This window comes from Apus apus, chromosome 1 (genome assembly GCF_020740795.1).
Source record: "Apus apus isolate bApuApu2 chromosome 1, bApuApu2.pri.cur, whole genome shotgun sequence".
Classification (NCBI taxonomy): domain Eukaryota; kingdom Metazoa; phylum Chordata; class Aves; order Apodiformes; family Apodidae; genus Apus; species Apus apus.
Window position 1 is genome coordinate 175229491 of NC_067282.1, and position 16302 is coordinate 175245792.

Below are 16302 nucleotides of genomic sequence, written 5' to 3' on the forward strand. Positions count from 1 at the left end.
GAGGGCATGTCTGCAACTTTGTCCTTCTGGGAAATGGAGCTAAAACACAAAAGGGAGGCTCCTTGCTTTTCTCACTGTTGCCAGCTCTTGTGGCTTTATGAGACCTGTGGTATCAGCTGTTTTTCTTGTAGCTTCAACTCCTTGGGGTATGTGTAGGTGAGACTTTCAGCTTCTACTTGTAGAGTAAAGCTACAGGCTTTGTTGTTAGGGGAGAGAAGTGAAAAACAAGACCCGAGTGTACCCTAATAGCTAAAGAGCCCAGAGGCAAATAAGCATGCACAATTACTTTCATTATTATCATGATTCCTATGCCGGTTGTGAGAGTTTTGAACCTGACAGATGGTTTTTAGCTTGCAGCTTACAGTACTCCTTATTGATGTCCTAGTCAATCACGTTTTTAAAACCTCTTTAATTTTATAGTATTTTTTTCCCCTAAGTGTTGGATCAAATCATGTGAGACTCTGATACTGATCTCAAAAAAGCTGTTGTAGAGATTAACCACTTCATGTCTGTAAAGAACTACAAATAAAAAGTGTTATAAAAATGCCAATTACAGTGGCCACCATTAAGGTACATAAAATTTTGCCTTCTGCCTGATTAGAGTTGCCATGGTATTATCTGTGCTAAGGTACCATGGCAACTTCAAATACTTGCAAATACTTACATCCATGTTCATGTTGACCATTGCATTATTAACTGAATAACTGAGGTTTGTAAGGACAAAAAAAACTTCAACAAGATAAAAAACACTGTATGAGAGCTGAAGCAAGCAAAGAGAAAATAGCAAATCTATGAATGAAAATACTAGGTGGCCTCTTATATCTTGGGTTCTGTTTGGTTCTGTATACTGTGTATATGAGCTACTAAAATAAAAACTAACAAACCCACCAATGTCTTGCACTAAACCATCAGAAAATAAATCTTCCCTCCTACATCCCCAGAGATGTGTCCTGTGTCTTCATTAACACTTAAAGATACATATCTAAAGAGAAGAAGCCCAAGTCTTTCTGAAGAATATTCAAGATGAATGGCAATGAAGATTGTTCAGAAATTTTACTCGTATTGGAGATGTGTCAGCTGCACTCATTGTTAATATTAGAAATGTTAATTGTACTTGCCAAAAGACCTGTTCAAGACAGATCCTTCAATTCCTTTTGAAAATGGAAGATCAAAATATCAGATACTTAGTTTTGAAACATTACAAACTCTGTCCAAGATCAAATTCATGACACAGTTGTACAAGCTGATACTTAAATCAGGTTTTGGGCCTTTATTTATTTGGATAAAAATTGTCTTTCTCCATCACTAACATTTAAGAAGAAAGAAAAGAAAAATAATATTAAAAATATAATTTTTGTCTATTTTAAAGGGGAAAAACCTTTCATAGGAATAAGGCAGACCTCCAACAGATATTAAGGATCCAAAAGGCCCTTTACTTTACATTAATTTCATATCAGGTCCTGCATGGCTGGAACATTATGATGTACTGTTGCTGTAGGTCTCACGGGAGGTAAGCAGGATCAGTGATCAGTGCCAGAAGGTGGAGAGGCTGAGATGCTGATATAGCTGAGATCTGAAGGAGGTGAGAACAATGACTGTACGTGCCCCAGGTTGGATGTGCTGTAGTAACAATCAAAAGAAAACAATTAAGAACTGGGTGATCCAGTTTGATAATACTGATCCTGTTCTGTACTGCTAAGCTTAGCATTAATATTTAGTTTATTTTGTGTCTCTCTTACAAGTGTTATTTAAAAAGCTTTATAAAGTTTCATAATACATTATTAGAATTACCCCCACTGGTGGAATTAAATAAATTTTTTTAAAAAAAATAAAGAATAGTGTATAATATATGACTGGGAATCAATGGTCGTATCTTCTGTACATATAGAGCTGGACATCAGCCAGATATTCCAGACACAAGTCTGGTTCCCAGAGAGTATTTGCCGTATGGAGTAGTATCTGAAGAAGTTTTATAGCTGCACAGTATCTTGCCTAACTCGCTTCTTGGTGTTTCTGCCCTGAGGTGTCTCAGCACTTTTCAGAAGAAAATTTCTCCAGCTATTTCCTGGCATCCACTTTGAGTACCTGTTTTTTAATTGTAATTCTTTGGACACTGAGATAAATGCTTTAATAGTCATTAAATAGGGCTGCAGCCAGCGTGGCACTAATGATACTTGATACACGTTGCTTTAGAAACTGCTTCCCACAAAGAACACTGTAGGCACAGCTGATATGAATGTAAGAGTGCAGATATGCAGAAAAGCCAACTAGTTTTGTCTCAGCTAACATAAAATACATACTGGGGATCATTTGATTCAGGCAATTTAGCCAGCTCCTGTATTTATTATATATCCACTACCCTGAAATTAGAGTGTCTTGAAACAACAGTGATAGAAGATTTGTGTAAGACCGTGTAGGAGGTAACAACAGCATCAGCATCTGGGTCACAGAAAGTTCTAGAAAAATCAAGTTCGTGTGAAAGTGGTTATGAAAAACCCGTCCTTCAAGGTTGTACTTCTCAGTAAAGAGGGCAAGCCCTGCTGGCGAGACTCTGTAAAGAGTAAGTGAGACAAGAACAAGCTGGTACTACCATAGCCCTGCAGTCCTCTGAAGGCTGAAAATAGCTATGAGCTTGTCGCGGGCCGGTACCAAGAGCTACCGGCTGTCAGGATATTTTCGAAACTTCCCCCCCCAATGTGGAGAGGTTTATAAATGAGCCCTGAGTGTGGGATCGTTTCTTAGAGGGTAGATTAAAGTACCCCCCACCTACCACGCTCAGAAATTGTTACTGAGACCAATGTTTAGTTTGTAAATTAATCAGTTTATTAAGGGATAACACACACTAAGGGATCAAGGTTCAGGAGAGGTGCAAACCAATGGAGTGAAAGGGTAGGAGTTGAGCCCTGTAAGAAGGTAAAAGTATGTGTGTGTGTGCGTGTGTGCCTGTATATTTACCTTCCTTCCTTAATTTGATCGTCCGAAGTGCTGGCAGGCTCAATTGGAGATCTGCAAGGGGGCCGGCGTCCCAGTAACCGGGGTGACCCCTTCCTGCTACTGGCGGGCAAGGCTCCGATCCCGTGGCAAGTGGCAGACGCAGGCTGGGCTGGCTTCTTTGGTCCGATTCGGTCCGGGCCAGGCAGGCAGAGTTCCAGGGAGCGGGCACGACCCCCGCGGGGCGAGCACAGGCGGCGCCCCCCTTTCTCCGTTCCTTCGAGCGCGGGAGTGGCGTCCAAGCAGGTCCAGGTGCTGCAGCGGGGTCTGTCCAAAGCAGGCAGAGAGGGCGAGCAGAGTCCTAAAAACCCCCCGCAGATTTTTCTCTTTCTTCTTTTTTATAGACCAAAGACCATTATTCCAAAAGATACCACTGTCTGAATTAGCCAATCACTATTGGCCATGTATATTTACGTTTTTAATCTATTGTTTTTTCTTCTGCCAGTCATCATAACCTTTATGTTGTTCCTTTGCTATGCACCTATCTCGCAGGGCAAGAGGCCTGCTCATTCTGTCCTTGAGTGAAGGCGTCACTCCTGTTTTGCTGGCTTGAAAGGCATCTTTTGTTTAGTCTTATGTGGGGTAAAGAAGATAGGGCGTTCCCCACAGAGCTAAATAATGAACCAAGTATCATTTTAGTAATATATGCAGCAGAATCTGATGGGTAATGGGTCTTCAACATAGCAGCAGAGAAAACTCTAATAAGATCCAATTCCTAGAAGCCGAATGTTGACAAAATTCAGCCTAGAAATAAGAGTCTGAATTGTAGCTGATAGAGTGATAAACTACTAGAATAATGTGCACAGGGATGAGTAAATTCCTGCAAAGACCATCAATTTTCCTAAATGACAGAGCTTCAAAGAGGCGTTTTGAGTACAGGGCAGAAATTAGTGAGTACATTTTTCTGGCAAGTGTCATGGAAAAGGTCATACCAGCCCATCACCACCACACCTTCAGGTCTTCAGATCTTCTTCATTTACTACATAATCAAGTGTACTCCAGAGGTCTGCAAGGCTGCTGCAAGGCCACAGGCATCACCCAGAACCACTGTTGTTCTCTGGGAGATGATGTCACTGCAAAATTGAAACTCAGGTCAGATTAATTGAAAATTTTGTATGTTTTTGAACCAGCACAAGGCTACTGTCAAACTAACCAGCGTAGGTTCATCTTCTTTGACACAAAATCTTCTGGTTATGGCTTCCTTTAATTCTTCTTGGGCACCACCAAAATTGTAGGCTTTGGCAGAAATACTCAGAATGAAACTAGTATAACATAGTTTATGATAGAAATATCCACTGCCAATGAGTTACAAAGCAGAGATATTTTCTCCTTCTAATCTGCTCAGTTTATCCTTTTTCAGGAAGCCAATATATCTCAGGCTTGTATCTAAGCAAACATGAGAAGACCCATTTCAATGAATGTTTAAGTCACATTTTACAGATGTTTCTGAACTGGGGATCAGAAAAGAGAAGGCTTTGGGCCTGTGTTCTCTCTCCAGTCTCTTCCAAGACAGGCTGACTGGTCCTCTCTCTTTACAGAAATTTCAGAAAATAGCAGGAATTTGTTTGTTCCGTGTTTTCAGACCACAGAGCAAAGTCCAGGTCTTTTCACCATATACTTTCCAAAAGTGCAGCAGTAGCTAGGACAAGTCATTTCACAGACTACCTGTCTGCCCCTGAAACCAGCAAAGTGTTTTCCTTCTGCCTGCGGAGTCTCTCCAGTGACCCATGGCCTTTTGCACTGTGTCTTTCTTCAACTACAGACTATTTTAAATTTTACCATGTTTCACTTTGTGTAAATAGATTTGTTAGGGTCCAAGACACAAAGTGAATAGCAGAGATCAGAAATTTTGGATGAATTAGAACTGGCCAGTATCATAAAAAATTATAAAAAAGAAAAAAAATAAGAAAAAAAAAATTGAAGTTTACAATGAAAGAAAAGAGAAAGAGCCAACACTTCTACGTAAATATACATTATTTAGTGCAAAATTCCATCCTTACCCAGATTCTTAGTTTTTCAGCCTGTGCAGAGCATCGCTTTCAAATAATTAATGAGCATGGCTCACTGAGACCTCAAAGCCTGTTTAGATTTTTTTGATCTGCATCTAATCCATTTTTTTACAACAGCTTTGAGGCAGACTCCTGTAGTCTGTGCTAAAAATTTTAAGCTCGTCAAAAAGCTTGTATAGGCCAGCATTAGACAAAAGATGGCAAAGCTCTGTTATTGTGAAGAGTTAACGCTCAAGAGATTCTATTATGTGTCTGTCTCTCCCAGTAAGCTGAAGCATCAGATTCTTGCATATACGGATTAACTTTCAGTCAGCATAGAGAAAAGACTGTTGGTGGTGTTTCTTTCGCTAAATCCTCTCACGCTGGGGATTTTTTAGTCATTTTCTGTGGCTAAGCTGTACACATGCAAAAAAGACAGAATGCTGATGTGGGTGAAAAAAGTACAACAGTTACCTTCTCCAAGTCAGGGCACAAATGCTACTGCAGCTTTATCAGAGCTCATGGCAGGGACACTGTGCCAAGCACTGCTTACCCCTCGCTGATGGAAGCCCAACACCTTCAGTGCTTTTGGAGAGAATGCTTTTCATTAAAGCCTCTCTCAAGTCTTAATGGTTAGGGCAGTTTTTAGCCAATGATGATTATTAAGAGCTTCCACCTTTGGAAAAAACACAGTACTTTGGAGAATGGAGTATCTGGTGTGGAGTTTGGGTTTCTGACCTGAGGCACTAGCACCAATGGTAATGCCTGGTCCAGTAGGCAGGCCCCACTAGCTGCAGATGCCTGTGGTTGCAATGTGACACTCAGGATGAGCATTGGTTTTTCCATGCACCTGATGGTGGGTCAAGGGGGGGTCCTGTGGGGTGGGAAATGCCAGCTCTCATCTGCTCTCTCCAAGGAGGCAGCAACTTGCCCAAAGCCCTGCAGCAGAGTGTGGTAATTAGAACAGGACAACACCTATGCTGTCTTTCCAAAAGCTCTCCAAAAGCAATGGTAAGATGCAGGACACTAACCACAAAAAAAATTCACTGTCTTTTCCAGTGCAAGATATTCAGGGTGTCAAAGAAAACTAAAGGACTAGGTGAAGTTAGGTGGTAAATCCAAATGAAACAAAAACCAATTGTCCTCATTCACTTACGATCACAGGCCGTTGCAGATGATAGCAACTTACACGAGCTCACAGAGAAACTAGATTAATGATTGAAAAGTCCATTTTGCACTCTTAAAGAGAAACTACTGCTGGCTCAGGAAGGACCCACTGCACAAATCACTGAAGCTACAAGACAGGGCCAGGGCAGTTTCATTATATGCTTGTTCTGTTTTTATGCTATTTCTTATGCATCTATTACTCGATGGCCTTGGATACAGGCTTCTGGACCTCTGATCTGATCCAGTTTATGGTTATTCATGCAGTCTTCAGAGAATCTTGGCCAAAGCTATGATGTTTGAATAAAATTTGTAATTTGTATAAGTGAGTGTGATCTACTGCAATAAATTCATAATTGAAGGCAGGGTTGTGCTTCTTATTTTGGTTATTGGTGTGTTAAAAGTAACTGAAATCATCCTATATGAGTTGTTTCTCACTTTTCTCTTGGCTACACAATTTATTTTACCAACCTGCCCATGTGCTTATCTTTCTTACTGCTGCACTATAGTGTGAAGCATATCTGTGAAATAACTGGTGGAACACAGTCAGGGGGTGGGACATTTGGGTCCAAAATTTGCAGCTTGATTCCTACCACTTTCAACAGAAAGAAAAATAAATGTCCTAATCAGAGTTTTAACGTCTCCATTGGTTGACTTGGTTTTGGTGAAATTATCTGCAGTGTATACTTAAGAGTTGCTAAACCCCAGTTTGTCAGATAATATGAAATAGTAAATCCATGTGCTTTATAGTGGGAGCAGCGCCTAGAACTCCTGAAACCTGGAGCCAGGTACCCAACTCTGCCACAGTAAGCGACCATGCTGTGCTCCCCCTCTTGCTTGCTCTCACCTAGATTTTGGTACCTAACAGCTGATGTGCTCATGGTCTCTGTTCACTCGCCATGCAAACCATGTCTCTTACTTTACTGAATAGACGCAGGGCAGAGACTGAAGCACAGCAGAGCCGTGGTTCCCAGGAGAGGGAAACCCTGGCCAGTTTTGGCCAAAGCTCTGCCGGGGACATGGATACTGCTGGCCAGGAACTGCACCCAGCCAGCAGCATGGGTGTGGACCCTCCCTTTGGGAGGGGAGAGAATGGAGTAAGAGACATCTTGATCCAGACAGAAGTCCCATTTGATTTTCCAGTTTAGGTGCAGTCTGTGAGTCCAGATGCAATGGCTGTTCACAAACCAGAAGGTGGGCTGAGAACCCACTGAAAGCAAAAGGAGTCTTTCCTTTTATGTTGATGGGGTCTGGACGAAGGCTGTTGTGCTCAGTCAGGTTGGTGTTTGGAGCTACAAAAATGTTAAAGGAACACCAGAAAAATACCTATAATTTCTGTGATGAGCAAAGGCATTTAGCTGAAGCATATAGATGCACCTGGCATTTTAACAAATTATTTGTGGGCAGCTAAGGGATACCAAAAATCAATGAAATTTAAGGTAAGCAACTATTAGGAACAAAAAAAGTGGGAGTTTTAGAATGATTACTAATTTCTGGATCGGGGAATGCTGTACCAAGGTTGATAACAGAGCAGTTTACAACTCTTGAAGGCCCTACTTGCTGGTCCCTGATGCTCACAAGCAACAGCCCTACTAGCTGCAGCTGACACTAATGACTTTCATACATCAGAACCATATGAAAGTCTTGCAGTCATTGCTATTTGTCTATTGTATCATGTTACAACAGCATTGCTGTACCAGTATCCCAGTACAATATTAATGTGAAGCAGATGTATTAAGCTGTATCCCTGTTTCTACTGAAGTGTCTTAGCAGAAGAGACATGTGGGTACAGTTGTACTCACATCTTCAAAGAATCTTTGCATGGTCCAAACACTTTCAATTCCCAGAAATGTTCAGCTTGCAAGCTATTGACAGAAAATGTCTAGACCATCCAAAATCATCTTTGGCAGGAGAACTGAAAAAGATCCAAACCCCTTTTTTTGAAGTATTGCTATATTTTATACAGACATGTAAAATGTCATGTAACAGGTAACAAATTTTTGAATAACAGTAGGTTGCAAATAGCATCGCACCAAATATCCTAGATTCTTGGCCCTCAAAAATGTTCTCCTGGCAAAACAAAAACATAGGAAAATATTTTGTAGTGTTCTTTTCCATCTGTCTTTCAATACATTTGCTTTTCAGTATTTAAAGTAGCCTTGTTGATGTTGGGATGGAGTGTATCATCAGTTCAAGTGAGGAGGGGAGGCTTTATTTTCAGTATAACTATGGGTAAGTACTATCTACTTCAGAGGGTACTGTGGTGTTTAATTAATGTTTACAGTGCCTCAGGAGTCTTACCCACATTAAAGATATAATAAGAACTATTCCTAATTAATTTCCTACTAAAAAGCAAAGTTTCATGAAGTTTCAAAGCAGAGCAGTGGGTGAATTTGTAAACTCCCTTTATTTGAATCCCTGGAGTAGGAAAAGTTAGTGGGGAAAATGTTAAAATTTTCAATTAATTTTCCTCAACCTAAGGGATTTAATTAAGATGTTAGCAAAAACCTGCCTGTTTCCTGTGGGTATTTCTTATTTCATTTTCAATTTCACAAAGATCTTGCAGCTTAGAACAGATTTTTCAAGCCACAAAGAGACTAATTCAAAAATAGATGTTAGTTTATTAAAATTGAACTGAGTACAGATCAAATTGTCAACAGTTATATACAGCACTTTATACCATTTACATTCTGGAGTCTCTTTCCCTTGAATTTCTTTTGAAAGGATTGCTTAGCTCAGAATTTGTCTCGCTGGAATAATTCAGCACCATGTAGGGGCACCTGAGCTACCTGTGAAAGAACTAACTCGAGTGTTGGAAGCTACGTATTTCTGCTGGCTCCGAATTGTATCTCAGTTAATTAGTCCTGGGGAGAAGAGGAATATATAAGCATCAGTGGAGCACAGTGTAACATAGCAATACATGAGCTACCTTCTCTTGACATATCCTCTAGGGAAATATTCCCAGCAGAGAAGTAGGAGACTATTAAAAGGACCCACAGGACTGTGAGGAAGGCACCACACCAAAGAGGAGAACCTGCCTTTGCCCTCAGGGTGCATCTACAGTCACAAGTAGGAGAAGACTCACTTCCATGTGCAGAACGATAGTCCATGACCAGGCATCCTCAACATTTTATGTTAACATACCACCAATCCTGGCTTTATGTCTATCCATCAAACAAAGCACTGTGGAGAAATGTGAGCTGCAAAAGTCCTATTTCCTGGTCATGTGGTGCAAAAGGCTGTAGTTGAGAAGGCATCAGATTGATGATCTCCATCCATGTGAGGGGACAACAGAGACAATAACAGACATCAACAACCAATGATTGAAGGCAATAAACCAAGAAGGATTAGAGAGAAAGAAACTACATCCTGGTGTCAAAGAGTGTGGATGAGCTTTAGAAGCTACAGGACTTGACTCAAAACCATATCAGGACTGGCAGTGCTCTATGCTCAGTTCTGAGGGTGAGTCCTTGCTCTGGATAGCTCTTGCTCCCTCTTCTCACTTGCCTGGCTTTCTAATTTCTCTGCTTCTGTCACAAAGTCACTTAATACTCAGTACTTGTCACCAGGTTCTGCCACCTCACTGAGCCTGAAGAGATTATCTCCCTTTGAGGAACATGTCAGCAGCATCCAGCATCTCCCCACATCTGGAGAAGCCTGGTGAATGGGACTTGAAGCTACTCAGTGATGAGCCTCCAGGCTCCGTGCCTGCAACCTGCTGGATTTAAACACGTGAATACACCTAGAGTAGTAAATGCTTAAGGCTAAAATTTTCAAAGTAGGTCTGAAGAAATTAAACACCCAACTCCTATAGATTCTCTCAGTCTAAGCACACTCAGCTCCAGTGTGCTGCTTGCCTTCGTCTTTGACTTTGGCCCACAGTGTGCAATAGCATCCCTGGTTTTGGAACACTAAGGCTTCACAAGTGTTATTTTACATCTTTTTGGACAAGGCTTTTCTCTGATGTGCAGCATAGCCTGCAAAAATATATCCTCTAACATGTAGAATTCCAAAAAGTGTAGTAATATCTGCCTAATGCTACATCTGTCTAGCATTAAATCTGAAGAATTGGAACCATTTGTTTGATGACCCCTGTAACAGAGACGGAAATTCATTCTTGGAATATCAGTGAGGTACTTCTTTTTTGTTTTGTTTTAAGGAATGTGAGATGATTTCAACAAAAAATTATGTCTGCCAGCACATATAAGCCTCCAGGCAGCTTATAAAGTGTTTATAAAAATAAATCATAGACTCATTAGAAGACTTGGGGGGTAGAATGCAATTAGCCTAAGATTTATATGCCATTTAGCAATATACAGGTGCTCCCCATGAAAAGAACCAACTGAAAACTTGAGGGCATTTATGCAGACTAAGTACTGCCTGTCACACAATAGGTTTTTTGTCCTCATATTTTATTCACAAATAATTTGGGACCACAAATAATGTGAGAGTTTGGTACAGAAATCACTAGGAAAGTGCAAAGTAGTCTCTCAGAGGTGCTAGACATGGATTTCTAGAGGTTCTTCTTCCTAGGGGACCAAGCAACTGGTAACTCTGTGTAAGGATCCTCCATGGCAATGCAACAAGACTGATGTCTGTCGAATCATACCAGCTTGGATGATATTCAACAAAAGAGACAATTTGGTGGGTGAAACAAAAACAAACAAAAACAAACAAACAAAATCACTAAAACAAAAAAAGACTAAACCAAGAAGAAGTACAAGAAACACAGGAGAAGATGCAGTACTGCAGACTGTTGTCAGATTTGACAAGGCTTTTTCCAGAGGTCAGGGCAAGCTGGCTATGGGTAAAGGGTACATCTGAGGGAGACAAAGCATCCTGTAATACATCTGGGCTGCTGGGAGATAGGAATATGACAGATGGGAACAGATCCAATTTACCCACAGAAAGCATTGACAGGTTGAAGTGTCCGTGTTTCCTCCTTCCATAAAACACTTAGATCCCATCCCCACAATCTATTTGGCTTTAGATGTGAAGCTTAAACAAAATTAATGGTGCAGTTTTACCTCAATCACCGTGTTATACCACATGGGAGAAGAACCATGGGAGGTTCTTTGGTTTAATGTAAAATTTCAGAACTAAGTTCTCCTTTGAAGATACACAGAGATTTTTGTCTGTTTTTCTGTTAGTGTCAAATACCGTATGATCTTTCTTGCTTCCCTGAGCTGGCTCAAAGCATAACTGTGTTCAGCTGACCAGCTGTCACATATCAATAATTTCCACTGGAAACCCTGCTAATTTGTCATTAATTCTTCTGTTTATTCAATTAACAAAATAAACATCACTTGAACAGTAAAGATTAACTTCTATTAGTGGCTTTGGGAAAAAAAGGTCCTTTTTTCAGACAGTAAGGAATCCAGGGCTATTTATTTCTCAGTTGTTCAGTGCATGTTTAAATGTCTTGCTTATGTCTCCCATTGTAGCTGGGAAACTAAAGCATGTCTGTTAGAAACCAAGTAATGCTTATTTATGACTCACCTCTAGGCTTTTTTGTTCCCATTGTTCTCATTTTATTTAGGACAATTAAAATACAAAGAACAATGACTATCCATAGCTTTTGGCACGTTACCAAATATTTAAACTACAAGTCCAACACAACAGAGCTCACGCAAAGCAAAATTAAATTAACTTAGCCAGCTAGTAATTCAAAGCAGTAAAATATATCCTGCCCCATTTGTTCCCTCAATTCTTCCCAAAAAGCCTTAGGAAACAGACAGTCTTTGTAGTATGCTCTAAAGGTCAAAAGATTGTGTTTGAAACTTTTTCTCTCTTTTAAACCGAGGGGACTTGTGCCTGCACCTCCCTGGTGACACCAGGATTGGTTATGTCAGCAAAATCTGGAAGAAAAAGTAAGGCTGATCTTAACAATACCTTAACATCCAGCCAGGAAACCAACCAGCAGCCAAAAATCATGGGACACAGATCTCTCAGAAAAATACTGTTACACAAGCTTAGTCAGTTGATTGCTGGCTCAACACAACCAGGCACCAAAATTATGAAATCTGGACAAGGCTCATGTGGTGGAAATAAATTTGTATAGTGATTACAAGTAAAAGATCAAAATTTTTTTTTTTCATTTTAACCACTGCAGCAAATGAAATTAAACACAAAACCCCAAATTAGACACTTCAGACTTCAAAACTTAACTAAAACTGTTTGGTTTTCAATTTGAACTCCACAACCAAGAATAAGAAAATGTCATGAGGCCTCATTTCAGTAGTTTCACATAAATTAAAAAGTGTTTCAGCTTCATCTGCAGCATCTTTATGAAAAGGAAAGCCATCGATAGGACTGAGGGAGCTTACACAGCTCTGATGGAGGAGGCGAGACAACAGCTTCCTTCCTCCTCGCCATACAACTTGCTGTGTCCTGCCTGTGCATGGGGGATGGGAACCACCACCCAGCATTTTTCCAGAGGGGAACACTCATGCTGGTTTTGATGTCACTTTTCTTCATTTTGTGTTAAACAGTTTTAAAATGTACCAGCACAAGGCCAGGACTCCTGACACTCTGCCCCTTTGGTGAATACACAAAGGCCACAGGCTCAGGAACTACCTATCCTCTCTCAACCAGTGCTTGTGAAATGATGTAGTAGCAAGAGAAGAGATTTATTGGGAGACAGATTTGTTTGTGAAAATACCCTCAAAACCCTCTCTATGGCGATGTGTTGTTGGACTAGATTTTCCTCCTGTCGCTTTGAAACAACCCGCGTGCTACAGGTGGTACACACTGTAGAAACCCCTGCCCTACAGCATGGTGGAGGAACAGATTCCAGGGCCAGTGGACTGTTATGTTCAAATCTCCTCAGGAAGAAGACAGAGCTGAAGATGAGTTATGCACAGCCTTGATGGACATTCAGATAGCTTGGTGACAAGGGGGGGCATCCTCTCCAGAAACTCAGACCTAGCCCTGAGGAAATAAATTTATACACATCTACCCCTGAGGACATTAAAAAAACAAGCAGTTAAAACAGCTCTGCAGATGTGGATTGAATTCAAGGATATTTTCAGGCCAATAAAAATTGTGTTTTTCAGTGAATAATCTATTTGTTGGAAATAAATGGCCTAACCCTAATAGAGAGCCAGTTCTCTTCCTGCTGCTCGAGTAAACAATTCCACTTTTTCCCTTGGGCAGGAATCACACCCACATGCTTTCAGGCTTCCTTCCTGAATTACCTCCTCAGACAGCATCCCTCTCTGATGAGAGGGGCCACACCTGAGAGTGGTATCTGTAAATATGCAGAGAAACACCCACTCCCCCTTCCACAGAGTGCCTCTTGTTGCACTCTGATCCCAAATAAGTGACCTGAAGTGGTCTGTGCCAGCTCCTGTGTACAGCTGTTGCTGCCCATAATGCTTCTGGACCAAACTCACGGGGCTAAAAGAAACCACGATCTCCTGGAAGCACCTCACAGGAGAAACATGAAAGAGCTATCATGACGATTTCTGCCTGTTTGTCCTTTAAGACAATGGAAAGAAACTTCAGGGGCCAAGCTAGGTTCTATCAGCTTGTCCAAAGTCTGCATAAGATTTCCTTACTAGGTGACCTTTTTCTTTAGCTTTTTGCCTCACAAAATGTGCAGCTACTCCACTGCAGACAAGGATTCAAAGAACTAATAAATGTGCATATACCTTCTCTTATCCCCCAAACGATATTTCAAGAACAGTTTTTTATTTGCAATATTGTGAGATCTTCAGGGAAAGCAAATAGAAATTGCAGAAACAGAGTAAGCCCTGTGGGCACACTTTTCAGAAAATCTCCTTTTTCACGCTACTGAGATGTCAGATTAGGAAAATGTATTCTCTTTGATAATAGTTGAGAAGCAGTGGAGAAACCGGGGACCAGACTCAGTTCTCGAGGTCATGCGTGTAAATCATAGCAAACCTGAATGGAGCTGGGCCTGTAACATCAGAACCTCATCCCCTCATGGCAACTCTGCTAACATGTCATCCAGAACAGGTATAAGTGATTTTTACTGCACATCACTCAGCACGTGAATTTTCAGTGGGGAGGGAAAGAGTTTAGTTCTCTGAAGTCACTTTACATTCATTGCTCTCTTAATTAAAGCAGGGTGTTATTTTCCCAGACTGAAGAAGTGGATTAGGAATACAATGGCTTCAGTGAAAGCTGAGAATAACTTCTCTGTCATGCATTAGTAGGATGACAGAGAAATGAAAGGTTTAGTAGGCCTGCTTCTCAGAATTTGTTTACACATCCAAGAATAAAATGCTAAAACAGATTTAAAAGTCTATTGCCTGATAGAAAAATATGTTCCCAAAAGCATTTTCACCACAATTACAGTTAACCAAATATTTTGTGACTTCTAACTCTTGGATGCAGAAAAGAAACAAAAATTCTGTAAGTTCTCACTGTGGACATTTACTGTAAGGTTTGGAAGGGATTTTTTTCTGTTATTATTTTTTATTGCAGTACAAAAAATAGCATTGAAGTAGTACTTTTTCTCCACAGAAACTAGCACTGTCTGGGCTTCAATACTCTGTTTAGTAGTATCTATAGCAGTACCTCTAGCAATGTATAGCCAAAGTTAAGACAACTTAGCTTAAAAGAAAAGTCAACTACATGTTTAATTTGGCATTTATACCTAAATTAAATGCCATGGATATGCTTCTGTGGAGTATATGCAGGAATTGGCTCAGAATAGCTGCTGTTAAACAGCCACCTTTGCCAGATTTAGTGACTCAATATTACTTATTTCCTGGATAAGATTAACTTCTGATTTTATGGACATTTTTTGTTTCTGTAGGGTAATCAGCACAGATAAACAATTTCAAGGATACAATCCTTTAGACCTTCCTCAGGCAAAATGACCTCTTAAACCAGTCATTTTGCTGCAGTGAGGACTGAGTCCATGCTGACCATAACTCTGGCACAAGGAGCAAAGTTTAAAATAATGGATAATTGTATTCAGGAGAACAGGCTGTTAATTAGGACATCCAACTTTTAATATTTTATTTCTATACTACAAATTCAGAAAGCATTCCTCAACACTCAGTAGAGGATTTGGACAATATGAGTGAGCTGCAAAAAGATTAATACTAATCAATCATCCCTTGTGCAAACTTAGATGTGTTTCCATGCCGGTGTTTTCTGATGACCAGGAAACAGTTTCTGCAGGACAGCTTCCTTTTGCCAATCAGCAGGAAATAATAGAATAGTTTTATTGCTGCTGTATTAAAATTTGGCTGAGGGACTTTAAGAAGGTGGCCAGATAAGAGTTATCTTTTTTTCCCCTTCTTTCCAGTGTTTTTATTGCCAACTTTACCTTGATGTGACTAAAAGCTCATTTTAAGAACTTGTGAAAAATTTCACTAGGGCTACAATTACAGGCAGTTTCATGCTGAACACAGATTTTTTTTGACAATCAAAATTAGATCAGCTGCCTGGGGAAATTTTCCACTTTATTATTCGTTACAGCTTCACGTTCCGCCTGTTAGTGCTTTCACTTGTAAGGAGCCTCAGTACTTATAGCCCTTGATGTGCACAGAAAGAAAGGCATTTATTACAATAAGGTATCTGGTTGGTTCTCATTTTAAAAGGTGAATAGGTAAATACTTTAAAAGTCTCAATCTCTCTGTGTTACAGCAGATGTTGAACTGCTATTCCTACAGTGAGGAGCTATTAAACACCACTTGCTCTATGACCAACAGTACAAAATCGCTGCATCAGCCTTTTTTTTGCTAATGACATAATTACATGTATTAAAGCACATTACACAGAGAAAACTGAGTGGATGTCCACTCATTATAATTTGAGAGCAGATTTAATTTGTTTGCACAGATACTTCTGTCTGGCATAAGCTCACTTACATCTGGCATGAGCTTTCCTCCTTGCTCATGCTCTTCTCTCCTCATGCAGTAGATTTCATCTCCATTTCACCTGCAATGGTCACATGAGGTGGTCTAGCCTTCCCAACAAAGAGGAAAAGCTTTCTTTCACATGTCCATAGCTCTTCTCCCTCTCTAAAGTAGCTAGACCTTTGCTCACATACCCTGGGCTTTCCCTTACTAGACTAAGGGAAGGGAGGGTGTGCTGCCATACTCTCCTAGTCCTCCCTCACACAGAAGGACTCAAATTACCAAATTGCTTTGTATAGCTCAAGCCCTTTTCTGCTCCTGCT